Source organism: Macaca fascicularis, chromosome 3, assembly GCF_037993035.2.
Source record: "Macaca fascicularis isolate 582-1 chromosome 3, T2T-MFA8v1.1".
NCBI lineage: Eukaryota > Metazoa > Chordata > Mammalia > Primates > Cercopithecidae > Macaca > Macaca fascicularis.
In genome coordinates this window covers 147,420,545-147,441,959 of record NC_088377.1, presented here as the reverse complement: position 1 = coordinate 147,441,959, position 21,415 = coordinate 147,420,545, and the positions used below count along the sequence as shown (strand labels likewise).

At 42.4% G+C, this 21,415-nt stretch overlaps 1 long non-coding RNA gene across 3 annotated transcripts in view; it reads right to left on the bottom strand.

Annotated features, from left to right (window-relative positions):
* Positions 1–85: 85 nt before the first annotated feature.
* Positions 86–21,415, bottom strand: part of LOC102140357 (uncharacterized) — a 32,595-nt gene continuing 11,265 nt past the window's right edge. Inside the window, exons 2-4 of one of the 3 annotated variants that reach the window (XR_001489641.4) lie at positions 17,830–18,096; positions 9,379–9,460; positions 86–1,002 (exon numbers count right to left, since the gene is read on the bottom strand). This is a non-coding gene — a long non-coding RNA (uncharacterized lncRNA). Of the gene's footprint in view, positions 1,003–9,378; positions 9,510–17,829; positions 18,097–21,415 lie in introns of those variants that run through there. The other 2 variants (XR_012432778.1, XR_012432777.1) reach the window with 2 other exon arrangements.

Below are 21,415 nucleotides of genomic sequence, written 5' to 3'. Positions count from 1 at the left end.
GATAGCATAATGTTTTCAATTTTCATCTAGTTGTCAGTGTATTAAAACTTCATTCCTTTTTATGGGTGAATAATATTCCATTGTATGGATATAACACAATTTGTTTATTCATTCATCAGTTGATGGACATTTAAGTGGTTTCCACATTTGACTTCCATTCACTCTTCTCTCAGATCTGAGGTTCCTCAGGACACACCTTTACAGAAAGAACTAGAGAAGAAGAGTTTTATAAGCTAACAATGGGACTGTAGAGTGAATCTGTGATTCTGAAAGTGTGATCTCCCAACCAGCAGCACCCACATTACTTGGGGACTTGTTACAAACGCAAATCCTTAGGCCCCACCACAGACCTACTGAAGGCACAAACTCTGGGGATGGGGCCCAGCACTCTGTGTTTTCATAGCCCTCCAGGTGACTCAGACACAGGCTGAAGTTTGAGAACTACTGGTATTGGCCGGGCACAGTAGCTCACACCTGTAATCCCAGCACTTTAGGAGGTGGAGGCGGGAGGATCACCTGAGGTCAGGAGTTTGAGACCAGCCTGGCCAACATGGTAAAACCTTGTCTCTACTAAAAATACAAAATTAGCCAGGCGTGGTGGCACATGCCTGTAATCCCAGCTACTCGGGAGGCTGAGGCAGGAGAATCGCTTGAACCTGGGAGGCAGAGGTCGTGGTGAGCTGAGATCACGCCATTGCACTCCAGCCTGGGCAACAAGAGTGAAACTCCATCTCAAAAAAAAAAAAAAAAAAAAGAACCACTGGCATAGCAACACTAGCCTGGGGCTCCAGCTCAAGGTGTTTCTGTGGCTTTCTCTCAGGTTGACTCCGCCCACACTGCAAACCAAGCACCTCCAGAGCAGAGCAGTGTCCAGCCCTGGGCAACCTCCCTGGTAATACAGTCATAATACTCTCATCTGCAGGATCCAGGATGTTAGTGTCACTGAATTCAGCTGGTGCATGAGACGAGGTTGACACGACACCCTCAAGTGATCATAGCTCTCTGTAATAAACAAACACATGTTGTAAGAAAATAGTCTTAATTACAGAGCTGCATCCTAGCAGTTTACATTGTTGAGTGTCTTACACTCAGAGAACTGCAATCAACTTGTTCACTTCAGAATTGCTACCAGAAGACAATTGGCAGGGTCTCCATTGTCTGGTTTCTGCTTCTCCTTCTGGCCTGGTGAAGATCCTGCTGTTCCCCACCAGCCTGGATTACTCCTACTCACTCCTCCAAGCCAGTGGGTCATGTGCCAGGCCACCTCCCTGCCTTTGCTTAAGTGGTTTCTCCTCCCTGTGATACCCTCCTACTCTCTCCCCGCTCATCACATCCTCCATCCCTCATACTCAATCCACCTTCACCCCTCTCGTGAGAGCCCCATGGGGCCATCCCTGCTATCAGCCATCTCCTCTTCCTTGCCCTTATTTTTGGTACCACCATTCTTTGCTTGATCATACTATTTGGGCATCTCTTGTTTGGGGTCATTTTTGTTATATTGTTATTTGGTCCTTACTTTTTTAGACTTAATTCCTGACTATCAACTATTCTGTAAGCTTCAATACACATATTGTAGCAGTGGGGGAATGCTATTTAAAGCCATGACTGTGGCCACTTTCACATAATAAGACATACATTCTCTTATAGGGAATACATAATACCATGAGCCTTGATGGGACTTGTAGGTGAGAAACGCAAGCTCTGGGTATAGCCTAGGAAGTAACAAAAATGAAGAACAAGCTGTATTGTGCTCTGGTGGGAAGTAACCCGAATTTGGGGATTGCAGGAAGCCGTTAGTTGAGTAGACAGCTGTCCCTGGAGAAGAGCAAAGCCCAAGAAGGTAATGGCAAGGAAAGGCCTTAAGGGGACGTGGTGAGTGGTTTGGCTAAAAGGCAGGACATTAGGCCTTCTGCGATTGCCCCTATGATGCTGTGCTCCAGTTCCTCGGCATTCAGCCAAATGCAGCCTAAGGCAGAAAGGATAGAGAAACTGGGGCCCTGTATAGCAGGGTGACATGGCAGGGAAAGGGCAGTCACTGCCAGGATGCTGGCAATCCTGGACCAGGAGACTGAGTTCTCAGAGACAGTCTCAGGACATATTGAGGAGGACTCGGCTCTCACAGAAGAGGAATGGGACTCTGCTCGTTAATCTGGGTACACAGGAAGAGGAGCCCAGAAGACTGGATGGCTTAAAGTCCTGCTGTGTCAGAATTATAAGTATGCAATGTCTACCACGCAGAAATAGCACAATACTGTATTTGCCTTTCTGGAAAATTCTGCTGGGATGGTGGTTATGGGGTGAAGACTTTGGAAGTGTTTTTTGTCTGATAGTTTGAGGGTCCAATGTATTAGGCAAAATCACAATAAAAGTGATGTGCATTAAGTATCCTATGGGTATCATATATAAAATATATATTACATTTATATATATATACACCAGCCTCCCTTTCTCCCCTCCAGGCCCCAGAAGCAATATCAGGACTGCTGGGGTTTAGGGAGCACCTCAAGCACAGCTCTGCACCCTGAACCATGCCACTAGTTACTCCAGATGAGTTATGTCATCCCATGTGGTCCTCAGGGTACTTCCTGCGTGAAGTGCTGGATGTGCAGATGTCTCCACATGTCCCTGGAGGAGGTAGCAAAGAAGACCCAGGCTCTGGAGTCTCCTGCTTACACTGGAATTCAGGACGCCTTCCTCTCTCCCTGCCTCAGTCTCCTTTTTATAAGAATATTAATACTAAAACCCCCTCCTAGGAAGATGGTTGAAGGTACCAGTTAAGAGCACAGAGCTACATGATCACAGTTTGAATCCAGGCTCTGACACTAGCTGAATATAACCCGAAGCAAGTGATTTAACCTTTCTGAGCCCACATCTAACCTTTCTGTAAAATGTAGGTAATGGTAATTACTACTTCAGAAGAGTATGAAAGAATTGGTTGAGGTATACAAAATAATTTAAACTATGCCTGGCACATAGTAGGCACTGTTTTATGTGTTGGCTGTTACTGTTATTATACATGCAAAATGCTTCTAGTGACCATCAATTGATGTTAGCTATTATCTGCGCCCCCGTCATCCCCAACCCTCCCCCACCAGTTATGAACACAACTGCAAGTAGCACCCTGGGAAATGCTGGTCTTGTCCAGTATATGCAAAGGGCAGGAATTCCGTGAGTAGCTCTTTGCATGAGAAACTGAATCCTCCCAGCCTTTCCATCCTTGCTGAAGCAAGAAGGGAGGAAGAGAGTGAGTACAAACCATCTTAGATGCAGCTGAGCTGTGTTTCTCAGCTCCTTAAGACAAAGAGAACCTCATCCTTTAAATTTCAAATAAAATAAATTCCCAAGCTTAACTCTAAGCTGCATGTACACAAATTAGCTCTGAGGCCTAATCACTGATGATATGTTTCTTAAGTGAATTCACATGAACAAATAGGAAACATTCTTCTTCCTTTTCTAAGTAACAGCCTGGGAACAAGAAGTTGACAGAAGCAGGGATGAGCCTGTGTGTGCACATGGAGCCTGGAGCTCCCAGGGAGAGGCCAACACTCCCCTTCCCCTCTGCCCACTCTTTATAGCTGTTTTTCTGCTCTTTGCCCTCCTGAATCATTTTATCTTACTGTCATGTTTTCAGACACTGAAAAAAACTACCTTGGCAAATTCGAGAGGAAGTCAGAAATAGACTCAGAGGCGTTTATTAAGAAGCATTTCCAAAGGGAGAAACAAATTACAGAAGCAGAAGCTGGGGTTGAGCAAGAAGAGATCTGGAGGTTTCAGGTAAAGAAACAAGCATGATAGATTAAAAACACAAATAGGAGACAGGACCTGAGAATCACGAAGTATTACATTTATAACTTAACCTTCATTAAATGTTCACTGCATCGAGCATACATGCATCCCATTTAATCTCTGGAGGAAATGGGGTAGCTACAATGATGTTTATCTTTTTATAGATGAGGAAACTAAAGTATATAGAGGTTTAGGGATTTGCTGGCTTACGACTGTGCCCCTTGTGAATCAGGAAAGATTGGAGAAGATTCAGAAAAGATCCAAAAAAATAAAGAAGGGATCTAAAACCCAAGATTTTTGGCCAGGCATGGTAGCTCACACTGGTAATTCCAGCACTTTGGGAGGCCGAGACAGGCAGATCACTGAGGTCAGGAGTTCAAGACCAGCCATGGCCAAAATGATGAAACCTGTCTTTATGAAAAAAACAGAAAAATTAGCTGGGCGTGGTAGTGCGCACGTGTAGTCCCAGCTACTCAGGAGGCTGAAGCAGGACAGTCACTTGAACCTGAGAGGCGGAGGTTGCAATGGACCAAGATAGCACCATTGCACTCCAGCCTGGGTGACAGAGTAAGACTCCATCTCAAAAATCAATAAATACAATACAATAAAATTCAAGACTTTTATGAAGAGTTCTGTTAAAAGTCCTAGAATTGTTTAGCACAGTGCAAAAAGAACTGAGGATGGGAGGGGTAACAAAAGACTTTATTCCCTAGTCTCCCTGGCGACTACCCTGTGTGCCAGCCAATAAGCTGTAAGCAAAGGATTATGTGGTACTTCCAATGAGTCTCTTTAAAAGAGAAGAGGCAAAGCTTTCTTCTGCCCCTTCCTCCTGCCTAGAATGCAGATGTAATGGCTGGAACTCTAGCAGTCATTTTGGACCTTGAGGTGACCTTGAGAAAAGGAGCCATGCCTTAGGACGTGGAGCATCAAGTTAAATGTTTGGGTCCATGACATATTGGAGCCACATACCATCCCTGGACTGCCTATCTCTGGATTTCTTTTATATGGAGGAGAAATATACTTCTATCTTGTCATAGCCACTACTACAGCACACAGAGTAAACTTAATCCTAACAGATGGACCCAGACTTCTGCTGACAACCATCTTGCAACAACAAAGGAAGCTAGACTTGGAATAAAGCTGATACCACAGTAGCAGAGCAGAAACAAAAAACCCAGGTATTTCCATATGTCATGAAACTGCTGGGTCAAGCTTCTCCTGAAGCTGACATTTTCATGAGACTTTCCAGTTACATGAACCAATAGATTCACTTTACTTTTTAAACTAGTTTGTGTTGGCAGTTTTGCTACTTGCAACTGAAAGCATCATAGTTGACGCTTTCATCTATGAAAGCATCATAGAAATTTTCATTTCTAATGAAAGCAGTATAAACAGAAGTATATTTAAGTGCATCTAGGCTTTCCTTAGAGTGGAGTCATCAAATGCATACATAAGATCTGAATGATTTTTTAAAATTACAATTATGCACCACGTAACGTTTCAATCAGTGATAGGCCACGTAGACAACAGTGGTCCTATAAGATTATAATACCATATTTTTACTGTACCATTTCTATGTTTACATGTTTAGATACATAAATATTTCACATTATGTTACAGTTGCTACAGTATTCAGTACAGTAATATGCTATACAGATTTGTATCCTAGGTGGGTAGTAGGCACCTAGGTTGGTGTAGGTACACTCTATGATGTTTGCTCAATGATGGAATCACCTAATGACACATTTCTCAGAACATATCTCCATTGTTAAGTGACATTACTGTACTTAAGATTCATTAAGTCCCTAGTATGTGCCAGGTATTTGACACAAATTATCACTCATCTAGGCAACAGTACTGAATGGCTGAAATTGTTATTCCCATTTTACAAATGAAGAAACTGAGGCGTGGGGGGTTACATAAGTTGCCCAAGGTGATACAACTAGTAAAGACACAGCTAGCAGTAAAACCCATGCCTGCAGAGGTCCTACAGACACAATCTTTGCATTACACAGAACCCTGGCCACAGCTATCTCCTAGTCCTAATGTTCTGCAAGTCCTGCTTTTTAAACTCTGCTTTCGTTTTGGTTTTTGTTTGTTTTTTGGGTTGTTTTTTAGACAGAGTCTTGCTCTATCGTCCAGGCTGGAGTGTAGTGGTATGATCTCAGCTCACTGCAACCTCCACCACCAGGTTCAAGTGACTCTCATGCCTCAGCCTCCCAAGTAACTGGGATTACAGGTGCACACCACCATGCCTGGCTAATTTTTGTATTTTCAGTAGAGACAGGTTTTACCATGTTGGTCAGGCTGGTCTTAAACTCCTGACCTCAAGTGATCCACCTGCCTCAGTCTCCCAAAGTGCTGGCATTACAGGTGTGAGCCACTGTGCCTAGCTTGTTTTGGGTTTTTTTGTTTTGTTTTTTGCATTTTTTGTAGAGATAGGGTGTCGCTACAATGCCCAGGCTGGTGTCAAACCCCTCCCACTTTAGCCTCTCAAAGTGCTGGGATTACAGGTGGGAGCCACTGCGTCCAGCCTTAAGTTTTGCTTTTGGAAACCCTGCAGCTTGGCCAGTTTGGAAGAACATTTGTATCAGTCTCACCAAACAAATGGACCTGCAGTTGGATGACACAGCATATGTTCATGGTCAAAGACACAAATGTCCCCTCTTTCTTGCCCACACCTGCTCTCTCTCAGAGCTCTTTGGCTCTCTCTGAGGAATGGCTCATTTGGGTACCTTGACTGTTTCTTCCTCTTTGAGATGGTACACACTGTCGAGGACACACATATTAGATATTGGATCCAGCCCACGTTCGTCTTAACAAATTATGCTGTCTCACTAGTGTTTGTTCTTCTACTGCTGGGCTAAATGGTTGAATTCCACTTTCATTTAAGATTTAAGGCTAGACGTTATACTCAAAATCATTCCTGGCCTTTATTGATTAGCACTGATACAGTGCATCAAAACTGAAGATATTTGACACACAAGTCACACTGGGTTTTCAGGGCCTGTTTTTCATCTATGAATAAGCACACTGAAAGAGTTTTGTTTAATATTATTGAAGTTGAAGCATGTCATGTCCATTTACTGATATGTAATTCATTATAAGCAAATGTTGACTCTAAATGTGAAGTCACATGAAGTGTACTCCCTGTGATTCTATGCTATTTAGAAATGATCCCTTCTGTGGCCTGGAGTGGTGGCTCACGCCTGTAATCCCAGCACTTGGGGAGGCTGAGGCGGGTGGATCACAAGGTCAGGAGATCAAGACCATCCTGGCTAACACAGTGAAATCCCATCTCTACTAAAAAATACAAAAAATCAGCTGGGTGTGGTGGCAGGCACCTGTAGTCTCAGCTACTCGGGAGGCTGAGGCAGGAGAATGGCATGAACCTGGGAGGCGGAGCTTGCAGTGAGCTGAGATCACACTGCTGCACTCCAGTCTGGGCGACAGAGTGAGACTCCATCTCAAAAAAAAAAAAAAAAAAAAGAAATGATCCCTTCTGCTAAGTATTTTTGAGTATTTCAAAGTACAAAAAAATTAACCCCAGATAAATAAAATAAAAATGTTTGCTCTTTACCAAATTGCCATATTCCATCTTATTTGGATAAGTCATCAATACTTCACAATCATCAATGCCAGATGCCAGTGAAAGTGGTGTGGATGGGGTATATAAATAGCGGTCATTAATATTTCTTAGAATGCTAATGACATTTTGTCTTCCCAGATAAGTCAGAGTCTGAATACATAAGTCACCAAAGCACAGTTTGTCATAGAATTCTGACATAAAACGCTATCTCCAAGCAAGTTTCCCAAATAAACAAATTATCTGGAGTGTTTACTACTCCCACGATCCACTTAAGAGCTTCACAAGTAGCCAACAGGAAACAGCAATGGGGATCTTTCTGCACCCAGGAAATAGGTATTTGCCAATAAGAATGAGAGCAACTTGAAAGGGACAAATTCTGTGCTAAATATAATTTCTATGCCCATACAACATCTAACAGAGCACTGTCAGAACAGTGTATATTCGAGAGAATGAGAAGACAAGCTACAGACTGGGAGAAAATATTTACAAAAGGCATCTAATGAAGAACTGTGACCTAACATACACAGAGAACTCTTAAAAACTCAACAGTAAGAATATGAACAACCCAAGTGAAAAACTGGCAAAAGATCTGAATAGACACCTCATTAAAAAAAGACAGCTTATTGTCGCCTAATTCGGCTCCTGGTGCTTTCAGGGGTGAAGACTCTGTGTGAGTTCCTTGGTGATAGAGAGTCTTTGTATGGTGGCTTTCTTTCTCAGCTGCTGGTTGTAGCAGCAATGTGCCCACTGTTTCCTGTGGGGTTAGAATGGCAGAGGTCTCTCAAAGCTTATCTTGTTCTCCAGTGGTATGCACTTTTTAATTTTTTCCCTAGCACTTTATTTACTGGGTTGAACAGGTTGAGCTTCCAGCCAGAAGGGGAGGTGTCCATAGGTAAAAACCGATTGTGGTGGCCGGGCACAATGGCTCACGCCTGTAATCCCAGCACTTTGGGAGGTTGAGGCAGGCAGATTGCTTGAGCTCAGAAGTTCGAGACCAGCCTAGGCAACATGGTGAAACGCTGTCTCTACCAAAAGTACAAAAATTAGCCAGGCATGGTGGTGCAGACCTGTAATCCCAGCTACTTGGGAGGCAGAGGTTGCAGTGAGCTGAGACTGCACCACTGCACTCCAGCCTGGGTGACAAAGTGAGGCCCTGTCTCAAAAAAAAAAAAAAAAAAAAAAAAAAAAAAAAAAATTGTGGCTAAAGCAAGTGGGTAAATGCAATACCCAGTTGTGGGTAGAGGTCCCAGCCCCAACAGAGGCAGCTGAGGGAGCTCTCAGTGAAATGCACTGAGGTCTTCTCAGAAGGAAGGAAGGGACACCTCAGCTCCTCTGAAAGTGATCCACCTCCTAGTCACACTCCTGACCCAGTGTCCCAGCTATTCAGATCAGACGGACACCTCTTTTCATCTGCAGGAAGGCTGATGTTCCATGTTGAGATGGATTGTGACTCTACCCCTCGTGCAAGCCTGAACCTGGAGGGCATGCTGCCTGTGGAGAGGCAGCCCCGCTGAAGTGTTCAGGAAAGGCTATCTACAGGTGCACCCCATGGAGCACTACTCAGCCATAAAAAAGAATAAAATAATGTCTTTTGCAGCAACTTGGATAGAGCTGGAGGCCATTTATTCTAAGTGAAGTAACGCAGAAATGGAAAGCCAAATACCATATGTTCTCACTTATAATTAGGGGCTAAGCTATGGCTATGCAAATGTATACACAGTGGTGTAATGAACTCTGGGGACTCAGAAGGAGGTAAGGGGGAGGCGGGAGAGCAATGAAAAACTACATACTGGGTACACTACTTGGGTGACAGGTACACTAAAATCTCAGATTTCACCACTATACAATTCATCCATTTAACCAAAAACCAATTGAACCCCAAAAACTATTGAAATAAAAAAAATATATAAAGATATATAGCTAGCAAAAAAGCATATAAAAATGCTCCATAGCACATGACATTAGGGAAATGCAAATTAAAACAATGAGATACCCCTACTCACCTATTAGAATGGTCAAAATCCGAAACACCAACAATGGCAAATGCTGGCAAGGATGTGGAGCAACAGGAACTCTCAATGATTGCTGTACAGATGCAAAATGGCACTGTCACTTTGGAAGACAGATTGGCGATCTGTCACAAAAATAAATAGATTCTTACCATATGATCCAGCAAGCATGCTCCTTGGTTTACCCAAAAGAGTTGAAACTTCTGTCCATACAAAAACCTGCACGTGGATGTTTATAGCAGCTTTAATCATAACTGCCAAAACTTGGAAGCAACCAAGATGTCCTTCAGTAGGTGAACAGATAAGTAAATTGCTGTACATCCAGACAATGGAATATTATTCAGCTCTAAAAAGAAATGAGCTGTCAAGATACAGAAAGACACGGAGGAAACTTAAGTGTGTATTGCTAAGTGAAAAAGCCAATTGGAAAAGACTACATACTGTTAATTTCAACTTTGCAACATTTTGGAAAAGAAAAAACCGCCAGAAGGTAAAACAAAACACAACAAAAGTTGCCAGGGATTAGAAGGGTGGGAGGAATGCCTAGGTGGAACACAGACTATTTGCAGGGCAGTAAACTACTCTGTATGATACTATAATGGTGGATACATGTCATTATAAATGTGTCCAAACCCACTGGATATACACCACCAAGAGTGAACCCTAATATAAATGGTGGACTTTGGGGGATAATGAGGTGTCAGTGTTGCTTCATCACCTCTAACAAATGTACCACCTCTGGTGGGGGATATTGTTAGCTGGGAGGCTAGGCAAGTGGGTGGGTATATGAGAAATCTCTGTACTATCTACTTAATTTTGCTGTGAACCTAAATCTGCTCTAAAATATAAAGTCTATTTTTAAAAGCATATGTTCAATAAACTCAATTAATATATTTAATGAACTACTTGTATGTGAAATGATAACTTAAGTCACACATATGGCGATTTCAAAGCCTCTACACATTTGGTTAAAATGATTATTATCCAAAGACCTTAAAAACAACTATATGCAACTCAGCTCTAATATTCTGCCCATGGAAAAGTGCTACCCCAGGGTCAAATAATCAACCACAACCAAATTAATTTTGCCAAGTAATGGCAAAGGCTCAGTTAGTGCCAACTTCAACTAGAAATGCCACCTTATGCCTCCATTGTCCTGGAAGGTGGTCTCAGAGGCTCTGAAAAGCAGAAAGTAATGTGTCTCCACTGAATGCAGTCATGGAAATAGACCAAAGAAGTTTCTGTAATCCTGGAAACAAAGCTAGATATATCATTTCAGTATAAAGGGCAGATTCTAAACAGCCCAAACACTATCAAACACCATTATCAATGCCACACCTATAGAGTTCACAAGACACCATTTGTGGGAGGTGTGGCAGGAAAGTCCTTATGAAAAGATCAGGCCGGGCGCGGTGGCTCAAGCCTGTAATCCCAGCACTTTGGGAGGCCGAGACGGGCGGATCACGAGGTCAGGAGATCGAGACCATCCTGGCTAACATAGTGAAACCCCGTCTCTACTAAAAATACAAAAAACTAGCCGGGCGAGGTGGCGGGCGCCTGTAGTCCCAGCTACTCCGGAGGCTGAGGCAGGAGAATGACGTTAACCGGAGAGGCGGAGCTTGCAGTGAGCTGAGATCCAGCCACTGCGCTCCAGCCTGGGCGACAGAGCGAGACTCTGTCTCAAAAAAAAAAAAAAAAAAAAAAGAAAAGATCAGTAGATCAGTGCCTCCCATCTGAAATTAAAGACATAAATGTGGGAGAACACCTTATGCAAACAATTTCTCTTCTAGAGATTAGAAAGGCATTTCCTTGCTGGTCAGAAAGATGCTACACAACTACTGTCAGCTAAAAGACTTGAAAAAAAAAAAACCACATAGGGAAAACAATTTTACTATGCCTCAAGAGTTGTGAGAAGTTCGTGAGCATCAAAATAAAAAGTGTATATAAATAGTTTATGCATCAGGGAATGCATTGGCGTTTGGAAGTTCAAATTAAAAAAAAAAAAAAATGCATACAGTCCAGCTCCCAATCTGAAGCTCTACCAAGATCTAAACTCTTGATCTTGGGTTCTTTGAAGGACCTTGAAAGGTATTTAGTCCAACCTGCTACCCAATGCAAAAATCTCTTCTAAAACATATCTGATAGTCATGCTGCTTAGAGAGAATTTGCTGTTTTCTAAAACTCCCCATTCCAGTGTTGGATTGGCCTGTTGGGATGTTTTTGCTTAGTGTTAGCAAACAGTCCTTCCATCTAACTCCTAAACCCTGGGCCACACCCTTGCTTCTAGAACTAGAGACTAAGAATGATCCTTCTTCCTCATTCTAGCATTTACCAGCTATGTGACCTTCAAGTTAGTGAACTCTCCTGTGCATCAGCTGTATCTACTGAAAGGGAGATAACAGTACCTACCTCCTAGGGTTGAGGTGAGAATGAAATATTAGCACAGTGCCTGGCTTCTGTCGATCACCCAATAATTATTAGCTAGTATTATCATTAGCTATTGAATACAACCACCCTTCTGATAACTACGAAATGGCAACTTCTTTATTAGGCTTGCAAGGAATAGACATTTTCAGATTACCTTAAATCAGTGATTGTCACCCTTTCTGTGGAATGCTAGAATTTGGGGTTACACATTTGAAGGCTTGAAATGGTATCCACATTTATCCTGGGATTCCCCTGGTCCCCATCCACATCACTGCTATTTTAGTGGATCTTTACTTCCCTAATAGCCTCTGTCTTTGAAACCCAGAAGGTCCTTTTGCTTTGGCACTAGAATGCCATCAGGTTCCACCTCTGCTCCCTGAACTCTGACCTACAGCAGGCTAGACTCTGACTCTATTCCACGTCATGCGGTTCTCAATTAGCAATCTAGCTTCCTAGAACTGCATAACAACAGAAATGCTCCCCCAAAAAAGTCTTACCCATTGCAGCTCACTTGGGAAGCATTTAAGGCAATAAAATAAACCATCACATATCCATTGAGAAGCACTGCCTTAAGTAATAGGATTTATTTGGGGCCACCCTGAGAAACAGAGGGATCTGGAATCTCAACCTCAAAGCCAGACCACATGGAGACTAGAGCTGGTTCAGGAGCTGGAAGGTTGCTTAGGATACAATGCGGCTCTAACAACTGGGTTATACCAGTAAATAAAATTGCCATCTGTTGAGCTCTTAATATGGGCCAGGCACCATGCCAAGCATTTTACAAGTGTTAGCTATCTTTTTTTTTTTTTTAAACCTGTTTAAATTGTGGAATAAAATACTCTTAGAGTGTTCAAAACAAATGTACAGTATAATGAACAATCACAAAGCAAACACTTGTGTAACTACCTGCTCTGTTAAGAAACAGAAAATGCTCAAGCACTGCAGAGTCGTCTCGCTCTGAGCACTCCCTTCAGGCCCCAGGGCCCCTCCCTTCCTAGATGTAACCACTACTCTGATGTTTGTGATCATTGTTTCCTTACTTCTTTAAAATAGTTTCCTCAACAGTCTGTGCTATATAATATCAATATATAACTATATTATATACAGTTTTGCTTATTTTTGAATTCTAAAGTAAAATCATACATATTATTTCTTTTATTCAACATCGTGTTTATAAGATTCATTCATATTCTTCTCTATAGCATAGTTCATTCCCTCTCAGTGCCGTATAGTACTCCATTATGTGAATATATCACAATCTATTTACTCATTCTACAGTTGATGGATATTTGCATTGTTTCTGAGGCCATCATAGCAATAAAATTATGAACATGCTTGTATGTGTGTATATGTCTATACACATACATATAATATATGTATATGTATACATGGTATATGTGAAAAGTTCCTCTTATATACACACACCCAAGAACAAAATTACTGGGTTGTGTACTGTGCATGTTTTTAGTTTTATTCCATAATGTCAGTGTGTTTTCCAAAATGGTTATACTAACCTACATTCCATCAGCAGCATATAGATATCCTGTTGTACCGTATCCTCACCAACAGTTGGTATCATCCAGTTTTTCATATATGCCCCTCTGATGAGAGTATGAAATATTTAATTGGAGTTTTGATGTCCAGTCTTTTAAACTTTAAATACATTGAATCATACTTCATGCATTCATCTCTATCTTGCTTCTTTTGCTCAACGTGGTGTTCAAGGATTCGTCCACAATGTTGCATAAGGAATCTCACTGTGTTTCTCTTTATTAATGATGTCTATCATCTTTTCATTGTTTTGACCAGTTTACTATCCTCTTTTGTTAAGTGTCTGTTTAAGTATTTTGCCTGTTTATCTACTGGGCTGCCTGCCTTTTTCTTACTGATTTGTAAAAGACTTCTGTTTTTTTCAAAAAGTCTGGAGACCAATTCTCTGGTGGTTTTGTGTTGTAAATATCTTCTTTTTTTTTTTTTTTGAGACGGAGTCTCACGCTGTTGCCCAGGCTGGAGTGCAGTGGCGCGATCTCGGCTCACTGCAAGCTCCGCCTCCCGGGTTCCCGCCATTCTCCTGCCTCAGCCTCCTGAGTAGCTGGTACTACAGGCGCCCGCCACCGCGCCCGGCTAATTTTTTGTATTTTTAGTAGAGACGGGGTTTCACCGTGGTCTCGATCTCCTGACCTTGTGATCCGCCCGCCTCGGCCTCCCAAAGTGCTGGGATTACAGGCTTGAGCCACCGCGCCCGGCCGTAAATATCTTCTTTGGTATTCATGCATATCTCTTTAAAGCTCACAACAACTCCAAGAAATAAATACTTTAATGTCTATGAACAGAACAGTCTTAGAGAAGTTGGGTGGCTTGTTCAAGGTCACTGAGCTAGTTAGCACAAGAGGTGGGAAATCAAACTCAGATCCGCTCAGCTTGAAAGCCTGGCTCTTAAGCACTCAGTCATACTGGGGACAGAGGTCATCCATCCCTCTCTAGCGCTCTGTGGGTCTTCAGCCCCTTCTCCTGCACCTGCTTCTCTCTTCTCTCCTTCTTTCCTTGTGACTTTAACTTATGACTTCCATTTCCTGCCCTCTCCTTGTGTGGACTTTCTTCTGACTCCCCACCTCCAAACATTGTCACTCACTTGGGTTCTCCTTCAAACTCCATGAAGGACATCTCCTCAGCTGCATTTGGCACTGTCGCCTTCGTGGGCAGGCTTTTACCCCAGACCACGTTATGGCCATGGCTCAGGTACTTTCCCACTCCAATCGACTGTGGCCATGGTGGCAGAATCCCATAGTCAGCCTGCCTTTGATGGAGCTGTGGGCCTGAGAGACAAGGGTGCAAAGGCTGCTCTCTAAAACAGCTGTCTCCTCTGGATCTTCATGTTTTTGGCCAATCATCACTGGCTCCTTTGACATCTCATCATTCCAATGATAACTCCCATTCCATCTTTCTTCCAGGACACTGCCTTCTTCCTCAGTCCCCACCTAAGCCCACTCAGGCATCAGCTTCCATCAGTTCTATGGCCTAAAAAACTGTTAAATATAACCACTCCTCTCCATGGCCACCTCCACCCGAGTCCAGGCTACCATTATCTCTCACCTGGACTCCTAAAACAGCTACCCCAGGTGCTCTTCACATCTACTTTTCCATCTTCCCAGTCCATTCCCCATAACGGCAGCCAGAGGCACCTGTTCAAAATGCCTATCTCATCATGTCAGATTGCATGAAATTCCCTTTGGCTTCTCCTTTCTCTTGGGATAAGGACCAAAACCCTCAAGATGAATCACAAGGCCCTACAAGGTCTGGCCCATGCCTCCCTCTTCATTCCCCACCTGGCTCTCTGCTCTCTGCCCCCACGGGATCTTCAGTCCTGCTGATATACCAGGTTCCCTCTACCACAGGACCTTTTGCACTGTCTACACTGCCTGGAATGTTGAGACTGCAAGAAAACGTGGTCTCATTTGCACTCTCATTGAGGTACATCCTGACTGGTAAGAAACATGGTATCTATCATTTAAATTTTCCATACCTTTTGACACAGTATTTCCACTTTTTTTTTTTTCTTTTTTTGCAAGACAGAGTCTCGCTCTGTGGCCCAGGTTGGAGTGCAGTGGCAGTGGCTTGATCTCGGCTCACAGCAACCTCCACCTCATGGGTCCAAGCAATTCTCCTGCCTCTGCCTCCTGAGTAGCTGGGATTACAGGTACACGCAACCATACCCAGCTAATTTTTATATTTTTAGTAGGGACAGGGTTTTGCCACGTTGGCTAGGCTGGTCTCAAACTCCTGATCTCAGGTGATCCGCCCATCTCGCCCTCCCAAAGTGCTGGGATTACAGATGTCACAGTGAGCCAGCGTGAGCCACTACGCCCAGCCAGTATTCCCACTTCTATGAATTCGTCCTTTAGAAATATGACCATAGGCTATATAAAAAGGTATGTAGCACAATTGTTTGCAAATCCTTATAATAGTGAAAATGGAAACAGTACACATATCTATCAACAAGATACTAGTCAAATAAACTATAATACATCCATAGCATGAAATATTATTCAGACATTAAAAAGAATGAGGTAGATTTCCTTGTGTTTATGTGAGAGGATATCCCAGATATATGAAGCTAAAAAACAAAATTCAGAAGTGTATGATTCCCCTTGTAAGCTTTAAAAATACATTGCATGTATATTTTTAAAAGTTGCAAAAATATGCACAAACTGGTTGACAGTGGCTATGTCTGGGGAGGGAGGATGAGTTGACAGGGCATATTTTTTCCTATTGTTATATATTTCAGTAATATTTGATATTGCTATTTTATTACTATAATTTTATAATCTGAACAAATCTAATACAGTGAAAAAGATAGGTGCATAATTAAGTCTGCCATGTCTATCTTCTCCCTAGAATTAGTAAGTTCTATGAAGTCATCAAATGTTTCTATCCTATTCACTGTTATTTACCCCAAAGCCTAGTCAGTGCCAGGCACATAATATGTGCTCATTAAACATTAATTGAATAAACAAATAATGAGCTGTTTCTATGACCCCATAAAATGTGATACCCACTCAGTCCTCCACAAACAGACTCCTGGCTACCTCCTCCCTGGAGCTGTACTCCATAGTTTTAAAAAGTTGTAAAAGTGCTTGACTTTTTTATGGCAGTCACATCAAGCTATGTGCTGACACTCAGCTTCAGGGACTTCACACCAGTACTGCACTCAAGTCGGGTTCCCATTCTTGACTTAGGCAAATACTTTTTCTTAGACCCAAGTCAGGATTTCACAATTTGTCCCTGTTGAAGTTCATCATTTTGTTCGTGCCTGTCAAGGTGTTTTGAAACTCAACCCCTGACTGTAACCCAATACACATCCTACCAGCTTTATATTGCCTGCACATTTATGATGCGTTTTCTTCCAATTTAATTATAAAAAATGAAAATTGTACAGGGCAGAGCCTAGGACAGAATCCTGCAGCCCTCCCTGAGCAATGACCTCCCTGTTGACTTAGAGGGGTCTGGGCCTTCTGTTTGCTTCTCACACACAGGACGCTTATTCCCACCTCAGAGCCTCTGCACCTGCCGCTCACTCTACTTGGAATGCTCTCTCTCCAGATGGTAGCTCCTCCACGATCTTCAGGACTCAGCTCCAAGGCTTTCTCACCAGAAAGGGTTTCCTACTACCTAGGCTAAAAGGATCCCCGTCCCCTACTCCACATTACTCTGTTTTGTTTTCTTTAAGGCACTTGTCAATCACTAAAGTTATCTTGTTCACATTTTTCATTTACCTGTTTATTACCTGCTCCTTCCCCCTACCCCAATGTCAGCGGGGATATTGTCTGCCTTATCCATTGCTCTAATGCCTGGAGCACCGCAGTCACTCAGTAAGTATTTCCCACATGATTGAATAATAGACAGAGTTGGTCAAATACCCTGACACCTACTTGCACTGTCTTCTAGACCCATGTCTCCATTTTACCTGCAAGGATGGTCCTGGGACTATTGTATAACAAATTACTTCAAGTTTGGAGGAGTCAACAAACACAAATTTATTCTCTCATAGTTCTGGAGGCCAGAAGTCCCATACCTGTTTCAGTGGGCCAAAATCAACGGGCCAAAATACCTCACTCCTCCAGCAGCTCTGTGGGGAGAATCTGTTCTCCACCTCTTCCAGTTCCCCCTGGCTGCAGTGTTCCTCGGTGTGTAGCTGTCTCACTCCAATCTCCATCGCAAGCATCTTTAAATCTTTCCTGCTCCATCTTTACATCGCTTTCTCCTCTGCGCATGTCATTATTTCTCTGCCTCCTTCTTATATAAGGATACATTTAATGGCATTTAGGGCCTAACTGGCTAATCCAGGATAATCTCTCCAACTCAAGGTCCTTAACTTAATCACCTCTACAAAGCCTTTACCATATAAGGTAACATTCATAGGTTTCAAGTATTAGGACCTGATATCTTCAGGGGCCGCCATTCAGCCCAACAGAGTTTATTACTGATTTCGTGAAATGCCTTTGGAAAACCGAGACATACCATGTGTCCAGATTTCTCTTTTCCACCTCTCGGGTAGGGCCTGCCACAGAGGAGAGCTCCGTAAATGCTTCTTGAAGGAGTAGATGAATAGAAGATGTTGTTCCGCTCTACCATTCCCCACCCCAGCCCTCAAAAAGAGAAAAGAATGGGTCTATGACTCCTTTAGCATAACTGGTTTCTCCAGTTCGCAGACCCTTGAGAAGCTGAGGGGTTTCAGAAACGGGGAAGCTCTTCATAACTGGTGGCCATCTGACACGCTGCCAATACCTATTGGGAGGGATACAGAATTACTGAATGAGCAATAAGACTAAAATTATTTACAAACAAGCTTTGCCCACTACAGAGGGTGTGGGCTTTGTTCATATTTGATTTCTTTTCCTCCCCAACACTCTGAAGAGGGTTGTACTGTAGCCAAATTAGTTCTTTGGCTACTGAACAGGAGGATGGGAGAGGGAGACCAAATGGCACTGAATAGGCAGGAGGAAATGAGTTTATCTTCCCCAAACAGAAGGGACCCCTGATGCACTTCATATAAAAGTACAGCATCTTGGGAGGAGGCCAATCAAACCCCTAACAGGGTCATTTCATAATAAAAACTATTCTCAAGCCCCTGGTCTGGACCCCAGACTTCTGGTTCCCTGCTGTTGGAGCAGGTTATTCTACAGTTAGCACATTTATTGCTCTTTTATAATTTCTTATCAAAACCAAACATTTGCTCCTTGATCTTCATCCCCAAGACACCCCACCATGATGGAGTTCTCTTGAGATATCAGATAATGGGGTTTGGCACCCTGAGATTGCACCTGGGGTAGATCCCAGGGTCCCCACTGTGAGTGCAGGGGGAAAGGCTCTGAAAGCTGAGGGCCAACGTGAAGCCCTGTCTCAGCATCACAGTGGTGCTATAATGGTGCTCAAGACCTCCCCTCCCTCAGTCCACAAGAAAAGGGACTCTGATGGAAGTAGGGGTGAGGCTGAGGACAACTAAGTGGACTCTTATAAGGTAGTCCACCTTATAGTAGACTATAAGGTGGAGAGGAAGGAGGGATTCTCTTCTCTCCCTACCCCTGGTGTAAGCATTGAGAAGGTCAAACAGGCACAGTAAAGGGCCAAGGGCAAAGCGGGATGTTCAAGTCTACCTTCAAAGACAAAGAAGGGGTTTTTGAGATTCACATGTGGTTCAAGCCAGCACATCAGCAAAGGATGCAGCACAGATGCAAACTCAGGCACAATGGTCCTAGCTAGAGCAGGATGTGTACTTGTGGGGCACGCCCTCCTGACCATGGTGTAAGAACTCTGCCGTGAAGCCTGGGGACGCCATTCCAAGGAGAGCTGCTTGCTCTGGGGGAGCTACAACAGGCTGTAGCATTTTCTTGACTAAGTATTAGAATCTTGGGTTGGTGCCACAGTTTTCTGGAAAACACATCAGTGCAATTATAAAGCACATCAATGGGACAATATGATATATTCAGCAAGATTCTCAACAAACTAGTCCCTTTTGACTCCCATTACGGCCTTCTATTATACAAATAGAGGCACGTGTGGTTCTATTTTGTGGTTGAGGAAAAGAATTCTCATCACTAGTTCTTACTTGCAGTAACTTCTCTGTGAATTAATTTCCAAAGTGGCTAAACCCCTTCTGAAGGATATAATGAACCACGGAAACGGAAACAAAAATTATCTCACCTATCTACAATGCCCATACTATAAAGCTGGAAACAAGGAGATCAAGGGGTTTACAGCATCAGATAAGACTGTAAAAGTTTCACAGGTTAATTTTGTTGGAAACCTGGTCCTTTTAAAAAGTACAAAACTCTGTAAAGGAAGAGACTGATAGCTATAACTGTATAAAAAGTAAAATGATGTTGTCTGAACCCACATCAATCTACCATATCTGTATACACATAAATCTACCATAAATAAAGTTAAAAGACAAATAGCAAGTCAGGAAAAAATCTCGCAATTTATAATGTATAGGGGTATTTTATTTAAAATATAAAGAGCTTTCACAATTCATTAAGAGAAAGGTGAACACTCTAAAAGAAAGGTAGGCAATTTACAAAAAAATGAAATACAAATCATCAATAAGCAGAGATACAACTGAAATAAGCTGGAGGCGAAATTCTCTCCTCAGACTGAAAGACGAAAAAGAATCATCCGTATAGCACCTATGAGGCCATGAGGAAATGGGAATCCTCACACACCCTGGCAAAGTTTGGCAATTTCAAAACTGTAAATGTGCATTCACTTTGACCTGGCAATTTCATTTACAGAAAACCATCCTAAAGAAATAATCATAGGCTGGGCGCGGTGGCTCAAACCTGTAATCCCAGCACTTTGGGAGGCTGAGGCAAGTGGATCACTTGAGGTCAGGAGTTCGAAACTAGCCTGGCCAACAAGGATGAAACTCTGTCTCCACTAAAATCACAAAAAATTAAATAAAAAAAAAATAGCCAGACATGGTGGCGGGCACTTGTAGTCCCAGCTACTTGGGAGGCTGAGGCAGTGGAACAGCTTGAATTCAGGAGGCAGAGGTTGCAGTTAGCCTGGGCAACAGAACAAGCCTCCATCTCAAAAAGAAAAAAGAAAAATAAACAATCGTAGATGTGCAAAAAGATTTAGCTACACACAACATTTATTGCAGCACTGTCAATAATATATAGAAATATTTGAAAAACCTAAATGCCAAAACTGGGGATTAGTTAAAAATATTATAGTTTAAGAACAAATCACTAGAATATTATAGTCTTTAAAAGTGATTATTTAAAAAGTGAGTATATTGATCTATATTGGCTATGTTATCATATAGTTCTAGATATTTAATATATATAAAGTGGCTTGGTTTGGAGATTGGGGATCTAAAGGTATATAAATATATTATTAATAATGTGTGGCATTACATATATATCAAAATATTAACACTTATTCATAGGCTTCTAACTCTTATTTATGCCTTTCATTTCCTTCTAAATGTTTTGCAACGATTGCTTTCTATGCAAGGGAAAAAATACAACTATTTCATAAAGAGGATGCACATGTGGGCAACTACTCTTAAGCTGGAAACATCCTTTTTGGCCACTGACAACTCACAGAGTAAACAAAAAAGACTAAAGTGCATTATTTAAAATTAGGGTAGCCATACAATTTATCATCTAAACCAGGACACTTTTGATTCTGAAAGGCGAAGCTATTAATACTTTTACTGGGACAAGTAGCATAATCCAGGACTCCCTAGGCAGACTCAGCTGTTTGGTCAGCTTACTTAGAATGAATGTTGGAGTGTTCAAGGGTAAGCCACAAATGTAGAGACTACCCTTTTATCAGTACGATTGGGTGTAGTTTTTAAACATGCCAACCAGATGGCTAAAGGATCTTGAAAAGTTCATCTTTCTCACCTAATTAGCTCGTTTGGATTGACAGAGCCCTAATTTAGAGATTTGTTCTTGAAAAAAAGTATTTCTCAAAGAAATATACCACTTGAGACCGGGCGTGGTGGCTCAAGGCTGTAATTCCAGCACTTTGGGAGGCCAAGGTGGGCGGATCACCTGAGGTTGGGAGTTCAAGACCAGCCTGACCAAAATGGAGAAAC